Source organism: Sinocyclocheilus grahami, unplaced genomic scaffold (genome assembly GCF_001515645.1).
Source record: "Sinocyclocheilus grahami isolate Dianchi unplaced genomic scaffold, SAMN03320097.WGS_v1.1 scaffold135.1, whole genome shotgun sequence".
NCBI lineage: Eukaryota > Metazoa > Chordata > Actinopteri > Cypriniformes > Cyprinidae > Sinocyclocheilus > Sinocyclocheilus grahami.
In genome coordinates this window covers 1,484,808-1,495,841 of record NW_015505314.1, presented here as the reverse complement: position 1 = coordinate 1,495,841, position 11,034 = coordinate 1,484,808, and positions in this window count along the sequence as shown.

Genomic DNA, 11,034 nt, shown 5'->3' with positions numbered 1-11,034 from the left:
GATAGATGGATAGATAGATAGATAGATAGATAGATAGATAGATAGATAGATAGATAGATAGATAGATAGGTAGATAGGTAGATATTAACTGAAATAAATAATGATTTATTAATTAAAAAATGTAAATTATTAACAGATTTACATTTAAAATAGTTTAAAATAAAATGTTAACTATTTAAATGTAAAGACATAACAGTAAATAAATCAAATTAAGTCAACTTTTAAGTACATTTTCAATTTGCTTGTGATAAAAGAAAAACAACTGATCAAAAACATTTTCATTTGTAACAGTAACCTTTATGAGTAGTACATATGCCAGAATGAATGAATATCTATCCATTATCATGGGGAAAAAAGCTATGATTTACACCCCCTCTGAAATAACATGCCTGAACAATTACAATATAGTAGCTAACATTACAATCACATACACATTTTGAATTCTAGATTGTGGAAATAAAAAGTGCACAATATTGAACATTTTTACATATACAGTGTAAAGAGCAGAAGACTGTTTATGGCAATCATTACTATTGTAAGGGAAACAGGTCAATAATTTAGCTCAAAGGAAATCATTTCTTTCGATTGGGGCAAATGAGGCCTGGTGTCACGTTGTTTCACGCGAACTGTGGCAGCGCACACAGTCAGATCCGGACTTTGTCTCCGGTCCAGAGACGCGATCGCTCGGAGCGGGTCATATGCACGAGTCGGCATATATTAAACACTTTTAAAACTACACAGTCTCAGCATGATTATGATCACTATTTTGTTTTGCTAAGAATTTCATACTGAATCTAGGGGGTAATCTATCAGACTGTGGCTGTCAAATGCGTCTTTACCGTGCTCAACGGCTCTGACCTGTGCAGATATAAACAAAATGCTATTGGCTCATTTAAAAAGGGGGCGGGGCTGCTCGATATGTCCCGCCCTGTCTTCCTGTTTGTCTGTCTACCAAACGCATGTATATGAAATGTGTGTAAATCCCACATAGCTATACGTTGACTTACAAATTAGGAACATCACAAACAACTTGAAATAATACAAAATGGAAATATTTGAATATTACTTCAATATCAATATTTTTGAGACTTTTCAGTAATATAAAAGAAATTAATAGGCAGATACAGTACAATGACAAAATTACATAAAATGTAAAAAGTGTAGTATTTTTACTCATGTAAGCGTAATTTAAGTTGAAATCTTGACTACTGTATCTACCTATCCTTAGGCGATCGTGTAAGTACATGTTTGATTCATGAACAAATTTGAGTTGGATCTTTTCAATAAAACAGTTGATCTATAGTTTACAAAATGATTTTCCTCCACCTTTCATTTGAATATTACTTCAATATCAATATTTTTGAGACTTTTCAGTAATATAAAAGAAATTAATAGGCAGATACAGTACAATGACAAAATTACATAAAATGTAAAAAGTGTAGTATTTTTACTCATGTAAGCGTAATTTAAGTTGAAATCTTGACTACTGTATCTACTTATCCTTAGGCGATCGTGTAAGTACATGTTTGATTCATGAACAAATTTGAGTTGGATCTTTTCAATAAAACAGTTGATCTATAGTTTACAAAATGATTTTCCTCCACCTTTCTTTTAAATGTTTCTACTTAAACTAATAGCCTCTCGGAGGTGTCTGTCTTCACTCACCAAACCACGAAAGTCTTGTTTTTTGAAATCTTATTTTGTGTGGTTTCTTAATCTAAAGGGTTAGCAGTTTCTTTGAAATCTCACAGAACAGATTACTGCCAAAATAGTGCTAGAACAGTCCCAGTCCTACGGTCTACACAAATGTGTCTGTCATTTCTCAGATTTAAAGAAAAACAAAAAAGTATTCTCTACTCCAATCCTGTCGAAATGTCACAACACTAAGTTTTCAGCCCCTCAGAAGCTGTTGTGATAAGAAAAAAAGAAGAAGAAGAAAAAAGACAAACTGATTATTAAACAAGAATCAACATTTCAGTGCACATCATCTTTTTCTGCACTATATTTGAGAAGAAAACAACATTCCACATTATCTCGAATAGAAGAAATTGAGACAGTAGTGATGCCTGATTTGTGATGAATCACACTAAACAGTTCATTTGTTAGGCTGATTAAACTGGAATGTGTCTAGTATTTGACTTAACCCTTGAAAAATAAATTTGCCTGAAATTATTACTGTTATTATTATTAATTATTTGTTTTATTTTAATTATTTTTTAATTGTGAATTAAAGTCAAAATGATGGTATATCTCAGTATAATTACTTTTGATACATGTGTACATTCTAAGTATGTGCTTAAAAACTTTTAAGTATAAATTTAAAAAAGAGTACTTCAGTGTTATTTTAGTATTATTTACATATTATTACAGTATTTATTAATATTTTGATTTAGCTTTTATTTTTACATTTTCCGTTTTCTTTTCAATTTTAGTTTGTTTTGGATTTTTTTTATTTGCTTTTGTCGTTTTTGTTTGATTTAGTTTTTTATCTTTCATTTATTTTAGTTTTTGTTTTAGTTATTATAGTACTTCAACTTATTTATTTCAATTTGTTGCTAAAGCAACATTTCTCTCTCTATTTTTTAGTATTTCAGCTTTATTTCAATTCATGAGAACCATTTTAATACTTTCAATTTTAGTTAATAACTCTTATACTTTTATGTATATTTATAAAAAATATATATATTAATTAATGTGTTTATTTTTTGCACCTGGGAACCAGAAAGATCCTTAACTATCAATCACTTTTTTTTTTTAGAAAGATAAATCTTTCTGTCAACATTCCTTATAATTATGACATATTCCATTGGCACATCTCAGTAAATCCTCTTGATTGGTGTCCAATGATCTCAACCCATCTGTGCTGAAATAATTGTTTTGCTAAACTGTTCTAAAGCGTGAAATCGGCACTGCAAGCAGTATCTCTTGACACAATCCTCATCTAGACATATCAGGAAAGAGGGTGCTCTGACCCAGCATCCTCTGAGCACCCTTTGGTTAGGTGCTTAGCTTAAGGCCATTACAGCAGAATTCCACTCTAACTAAGATACTGAAATAACATCTATTTGATAATCTACAATAAGCTCTTCCTAAAATGTGTGTGGTACAAGCCAATGCTGAACATCATAAATTAAATTAATGTAGATTAATGTATGAGTTTGTGAGTTTGAAGTAAGACCTAATTGTTTCCAGATGTGATTCTGCCTGCTCCGATCCAATCCACAGGTATTGGATGCTTGCGGAAATGATCTATGGCTCCTCTGTTGTGATATTCATCATGAAGCATTTCTGCTTGGGTTTATTAGCCGTGTCTGACTGACAGCTTACAGCAGTGGGTTGCCATGTCAAGTTTACGTGCCAGTCTCAGCCTCCGACGGCACACCCACCAACCACCCACAGTCTGTTAACGAACTGTCTGACACAAAACTGGAGAGTACTTTCACAATCTGGCAATCTTGTCTGGAAACCAAATCATGTTTACAAGGTGCAGGTGGATAAAATGAGTACTTTTGAGGGAGAACTAATCACTGGGTTTAAGTTTGCCAGGTCAGTGGCATCAAACATTTGTTTGAGGCACTTATTAGCATGTTAGCTAGATTCATTCTGCTGTTATAGCTGTAAAAAAAAAAGTCTGAAGAATTCTGGTAAAGTATACATATTTTACAAATTGTTCGACTAATTGATAAATAAATCTATTTAAATCGTAATCGAATTCTAATAAAAAACTACACAAGATTAGCATTAGCATTGTAATTACGGTGCTTACAATAAATTATCTAGGAGTTTATCTGGCTTGTTTATAACTAAAATATAGAGAAGGAACTTTCTAACAAATAATTAGTAGCACTGAAACCCTATTGTAATTGTTAAGATTTTGAAAGATCACCATTCAGACCTAAAAGTGATCGGGCTGACAAAACCGTAAGGAGTAGGGATGGTAGTACCCAACCTGTATCACCAAGGCTTGCGTATGATCAGCCTGATGGGGGCGCTACAGCAATCAAAAGTACAAAATCGATCATAACTCCTAAAGCGTTTGTCGCAGACTTAAGTGTATATCATGTGAATCCTTGGGTCAAGATGAACAAAATGCACATGACAGATTCGATCGCCACTGTTGGCCAAATTTTCGGTTGTTTTGGATTTTTTATTTTAAATACATTTGCAAAATAGGTTTTTCCACACAATCTGAACCAAACCAGTGCAGAACAATTTTCTGGAGAGTGAATATCAATAATTATCAAAAAAAAAAGAAAGAAAGAAAGAAAATATGAGTTTTCGACTCACCGTCACAAAGGGATGCCAAAATGTTCGAAAGAGGCAGGGCCACTTTAACAAAAATGGCTATAACTATTCAGTGGAATGAGATATTTACACCAAATTCGAGACGCGTATGTAAAACCTCAATCTGGGGTCACATGAGAAAAATCGCGGAGTCTGGCCACTATCTGGCTTCACAATAGGACAAAAACATAAAAATGGCTATAACTACACATCTGTTAGTCCAGTTGACTTGAAAATTCACATGCAGTGTCTGTGTCCAAAGTGTGATGGCCATCTATGAACATATTCGTGTATCTTGAAAAAAATGGCTGCCATTGGCCAATTAAATCTGAGCACTTATTAGACGGGGTTAACGGAAGCTGATCATGGTCTGTGAGAAATTTTAAAGAAATCGGCCACTATTCTTAGGTTTTTTCTTAACCTCAAGAAAAGCACTGCAGTACAATTCCCTAGACTATCTAGATCAATAATTATTAAAGAAAGGTTTAACTTTACACTTTGGTTAGATATAACAGGGTTGTTTAGAAAAGGGGCCTGGACAAATATACCCAAAAGCCTATAAATCCTAAACTAAAACTCAAAACTTCATGAAACTATGTGAGAACGAGGTGCTGCATATGATTCTAAGGCATGCCAACTTTTTCTGTATATTGTGCTATAGGTGGCAAAATAACATTTATACAGGTACAAAAAAATAATAAATAAAAATTAACCTGGAATTGCCAAAAAAGCTATTTTTAGTCATTGATTTAAGTAGATACAGGCTTGCTAAATAATATGTCCTTTTTCGTATTTGCTTAAATGCCTTAAAGCACTTGAACCCCGGTAAACACTGCTTGCAGCTGTACTTTATATTATAAATAGATGGGACTTTTAATGTAAGTAAAGTCATTTACAGATTTTGGTAGTACTCAGCTGCAATCTAAACTACATCTATTTGAAATATCAAATATAGTACCAGTGAAACACACTGTCAGTGGTAGTAATGTTAATCAGAAGACCACAGGAGGACTATTGCAGACTCAATAAAAAAAATATGTGACTAATTCTTTCTTTAAAGGTGGAACGTTTTGAAAGCACCACTCTTGATATGAATATTTTATTATTAACATTTATTTATGTATTTTTTTCTTTGTTTGCCAAATTCAAGGACATCCAAATCAGGAAGGCAGCCGTTTGTTTGTATTAAAAACAGATCAAAAACTCTTTCCATTTCTAGAGGTGTTCCTCAAGGCTCAGTTATCGACCCACTTCTATTTCTAATATGGTTCTTGTGGGTCAGATTATTTGGCATCATGGCTTAAATTTCCATTCATATGCTGATGACACTCAAATGTTTACTGCCCTACACTGCTCTATCTTTTCTATCTAATTTCCTTACATAACCAACTACATTCAGGGAAAAAAATGGATTATAACTTTTTGAAACTAAATACTGACAAGACTGCAAACTTGTTAGTTGGCCCCATACATCTTAATTCTACTTAGATTCCTGTTTAGATATTGATGGTGTTTTGGTGAGGCCCTCACCAACTATCCAAAATTAGGAGTGACAATTGATTCCTTACTTGGTTTTGAAGCCCATATTAACCACCTCTTCAGGTCCTCGACTTCATTGGTTTTCTGTTAAGTACTGCATCCAGTTTAAAATTAACTCTTGGTTTTTTAAGCCTGTCATGGCCCTGCTCTACGATATCGAATTGAGTTGCTTCTTCCATACACTGTGCATACCCTCCAATCTACAGATGCCTATTTTGTGTTTCAAAGTTGATATTATTATTATTATTATACATTCACATATATTATTTTTTTATTTGCATTTGTTTAAATTCTTTTTTACTTTATTCTGCCATGCTACATTAATTTTGACAGAATACCATTGCTATACCCTAAATACAAAAATAGCTGTGTGTGTGTGTGTGTGTGTGTGTGTGAAAGACGGCAATAATTGACTGATTTTAGAGACTATGGTTTTTGTCACAGGTGCAACATTATTTGTGCTGGCTATTGTGTGGATGTTAATTAAATGTGTTGTATCCAGGAGCTTTAGCTGGTAATCCTTGTTTAATTGTGTGTGTGTGTGTGTGTGTGTGTGTGTGTGTGTGTGTGTGTGTGTGTGTGTGTGTGTGTGGTTCAAACCTCACAATGACGATTATAAGGGCATAGCATGTACTGACGATACGTGAGGGAGATGGAATATTATTGGCGATATATATGTGTTTGTGTGCGCACACATGTGCATCCCTGCCCACTCTTGGTTACTTGTGTGCGATGGTGTGCCAACATAGCCCACAAAGGAATGTTTCCAGGGTTGCCAAAACAGGAACAGAAAACAGCTGCTGTCAAGTGTGCACTTGTGTGTTTGTGTATGTTAGCGTGTGTGTGTGTGTGTGTATGCATGCTCCGAGAATTACCCACTGCAAGAATACACAGCCTCTCATAGACCTCTGGTTTTCTGCATGGGAGCACAGCATCTGAAATGGCTGTCAACGCGGGATAATGAGGCCTGTTGTTAAACAGGTCTCTCCGCGCATGTGTGCGTACGTTCATATAGATCCCTGTGTGTAGGAGGACAGCCTTTATGCATCCGTCTCTCTTGAAGTCAATTTTACTGTGATAGTGAAAATGATTGGATTAAAGACAGAGGTGTGTATTTGTGTGGATATAGACACATGCTTCAGAACAGTGATTCAGGCTTGAATGGGATGAAATGGAGATTCTACATCAGAGGTTTAAAAACAACCGAGAGAAACTTGAAATAAAAGGCAGAAAAATAATTTATATTTTATTTAGTGTTTTTACCCTTGCAGATGAACAGTGCTCTATTGGGGCAGCAATGCTCTTCTAGCGCTTTCTCTGCATGCATTTTGAATGTTTCTCTGATGGATCATTTGTAAGTTGTAAGTAATCTTTTGAACAGAATGTGTGTGTGTGTGTGTGTGTGTGTGTGTGTGTGTGTGTGTGTGTGTGTGTGTGTGTGAGTGTAAATATTTAGATGTGTGTGTGTGTGTGTGTGTGTGTGTGTGTAAAAAGACAATAAAACAGATTAGGGCTGCACGATAAATCGCATGCGATATTTAATGCGCATCTAGTCAGAAAGCCGGTTCTGTAATCAGCGGTAAATCTCCATCACGTGCGTGCTTTCACATGGAGAAGCATTAACTACACAGAACCGTTGTTCACTGACAAGCTGCGCAAAAAATCGCGCGAATATGAACGTGGTTTTGCGAAGCTTGTCCTTGAACAACGGCTATGTGTAGTTAATGCTGCTCAATGTGAAAGCACGCACGTGATGGAGATTTACCGCTGATTACAGAACCGGCTTTACTGATAAGATGCGCTAGAGATGAGAATATCATAGAGACTTGGGTGAGCTCTTTGGTTTAGAGATAGTAAGCAACCATCCTTAACACTCTAGAAACCTCATTACCACCCAAAACCTTATAGCATTATAGTGGCTAGTTTTGCATGAGGAATCACCACTCTCATTTTATAAAATTATTATTGTTTTTTTTTTTATTTAATAAATAGTAGGTACACATAACTATGCATCGTAATATCCTTAAGCATATAATTCAATAACAGTCTTGCGGTGTTTGTATGAAAACGTATAAATTGTGTCAAGTCGTACAACCTCGCAAATTTGTTTCCATATAATTAGCTCTCGCCCCACTTAAGAGGTAGCTTTGGGGGAGGAGCTTCATACTTTTTATAATTCTGATTTTACATTTTTGTACAAATTACATCATACAAATTTGTACGAAATTGAAACCACTATGTTTTCTCATGATATTTTATTGGTTAAAATATTTGATCAACACCAGTGTTCACTTGTAAATTAATAGTTGTGTTCAATTTGCAGAAAAAGATGCATTCCTTATGCCGAGTTCACACTGCACGATTTTAGCCCGATTTTTCACTCGCCGACAGGTTTTGTGAAATCGTGAAAAATGCCTGAAATCGGAGGCAAATCGGTGCTCGTTCACGCGAGTGACAATCATGCAGTGTGAATTATCAAAGACGCGATCTGAGGGAATCGCCAACATGTTGCCGACGCCCACAAAATATTTGGCATGCTAAATATCTGGAGCTGTCGGCGATTCACAATCACGCTGTGTGCAATGATTTCTGACTGAAAACTACATTGGCGATGACCTACAGCCAATAAGAGACCAAGATACAGGGCAAAGGGAAGTTTGGGGAGGAGTTATAGACCAGAATATCAGTATTTTAATAGATATATGAACAATTATATCATACAGAAACAAGCACAAACATTTGCTTGACCAGCCACAACATCAGCATAACAGTTACTGCAAAATTATTTACCTCCAACTCTCTTTGCAGAACACCCAATCCCTGTTCCCTGCATCTCCCTCCTGCATAATCTGTTTTTCTTTTTCTCCTTGTAGCTGGAAATCAGCTCACAGTCAATTTGCTGGCTATATATATATTTTTTTTAATAATTCCAGTCTCGCTCGAGAACTCCGGTCTGACGCAGGCGGGTTCTCGCGTTATTTCCTAATCACTTCTCGCGTGTGTTTTGTTGTGAAACGTAGTTTGCGGACCAGACAGAGCTGTGGGCGATTCTTCCTATTGTGAAGTCATGCAGTGTGAAACCCCCTGTCGCCGATCCATCGTGCAATGTGAACACAGCAGCAACTGAATGCTACCCCAGATAGTCACGCAGTGTGAAAACAACGACGATCCGACGAGTTTGAAAATCATGCAGTGTGAACTCGGCATTTAGTCATCTCAAGGATCACATTTTGTCTTCAAAAGTTATTTTGTGAGTTGAATTTTATTAATTTAATTTTTTTTATCTGCCTACATGGTATAAGTTATGAATTACATTTGCTCCAACACATTGCTGCACAATCTTGGCAGTAACACAATAAAAGGTAATTGTTACCATCATTATAGGGGATTGTCTCAATTGACACCCGTTCAAAAGTAGCCATCTACTGTTAGAAAATAAAACTTAGGAAGCATTAAAAAATACAGTATATTAGATTCTTAGATATGTACATTATATTAGATTCTTCGCCAGTGCCTGAATGTATTCATTCATTCATTCATTTTATTTATTTATTTTTTAACAAGCTCTTAAAAGAATGAAATGTACTTTTTATATTTTTATTATATTATACTGTTTTCATTACCCAGTGCATGTTTTATACAAGGTGTCTAAGATAATGCTGTATTGCGAATATAGTCTCTCATACATTATTGCTTAAATATAATCTATACAGGATTATATTTTTACAGGATTAAATAAGTAGTCTTCTTTCTTTTTATTTCCCTTTTCCTTTGAGAAAATAGTGGAAGACTTTGAATATGAATATAAATTATCCCTGTCTCATTCTCTTCCTCTCTGTAAATGTGTGCTTTGTCAGTCTCTCACAACTCCATCACTATTCGTCCTCTCTGCCAAACTCAGATGAATTCTTGCCCTTTGTTCCTCCATCTATCAGTCCATCATCCTTTTTCTCTCCTTCCTCCTATCGTTCTTCCACTCTGTTGTTGCTGACTTCAGGCATATGTTAAATCTATGTGTGTCGACTGAACTGAAGGGGAATAAAGATCTACACACGCACTCGCACACTTGGCCTTGCGAGAGATCAACTGCATGCATTTGAATGCACCTACCCCCCATAACAGCTGGATGAAAGAAAACATTTCATCCTCTATCCGTCCATTCATCTGATCGCTCAGCTTTGTCCCCCACGGCGATACGCCAAAGTAAGGCTGCGCTGACGTTAGCGTGGCCAGTGTTGGTTGATACGTTGACAATGGAGGCTTTTGATTGGTGGTCTGGTTGAACTCAAGAGAGCTTCTTGTGTGTTGGGTTTGTCTGAGCAATCACATGACGCAAGCCTAACATTCCTCGCAATAGTCCGATTTGCATTCCTTCACCTCACACTGCTTGTTAAGCGCCGGATTCTTTCAGCTGGCCTCAGTTTCCATTTTCCTCTAGATGTTTTCCTCCATTTTTTTATGTCCCCCAGCAGGGCTTGGCCCAGACCCCAACTCTCTGAGTTTTTTTTTCTTCTTCTTCAAGGTTCTGCCCGACTGACTCATCCGCTCTACCAGGGCACCCCTGTGCTGTCATATGTTGGCCCTACATGACTTGGCTCAGGAGGGACCAAGCAGTGTATTGAGGGGTGGACAGCATGGATGTTACTGTTATCTGACCCCATGTGGTAATAAAACCCCCCTTTGTCTTCTAAATCCACTTGGAATTAAAGGAGTCCAATTATGCCCCCTTTTCAATATGTAATAAAGTCTCAGGTGTCCCCAGAATGTGTCTGTGAAGTATCAGCTCAAAATACCCCACAGATAATTTACAATACTGTAACAAGTGCCCTCAACATAAGCTGGAGCAATGGACCAGTTTCTAGGTTATTGGAGAACAGAATTAATACTGGCAGTAAATGAATCACAAAGTCATGTGAGGAATATACTCAAAAAATATGTATTGTAATTGAACAATCACCTGAATGGCATGAAACAAAATTTGAAACAACAACAACAACAATAATAAAAATAAAATGATACACAAAATATGAATTCTCTGTTGTCTTTGGTTTTCTTCTCTTATTCCTTTTAAGATTTATTTTCTCTCCATGTTTTTCTTACACAATTTAATGTAAGTTATCTATGCTATCTCTGTGTACGTAGATTTTAGAGAGGAATGTAATCGCTGTCCTCAACTGTGCGTACCAGATGTTTGTCGCTGATAGCTTGGAT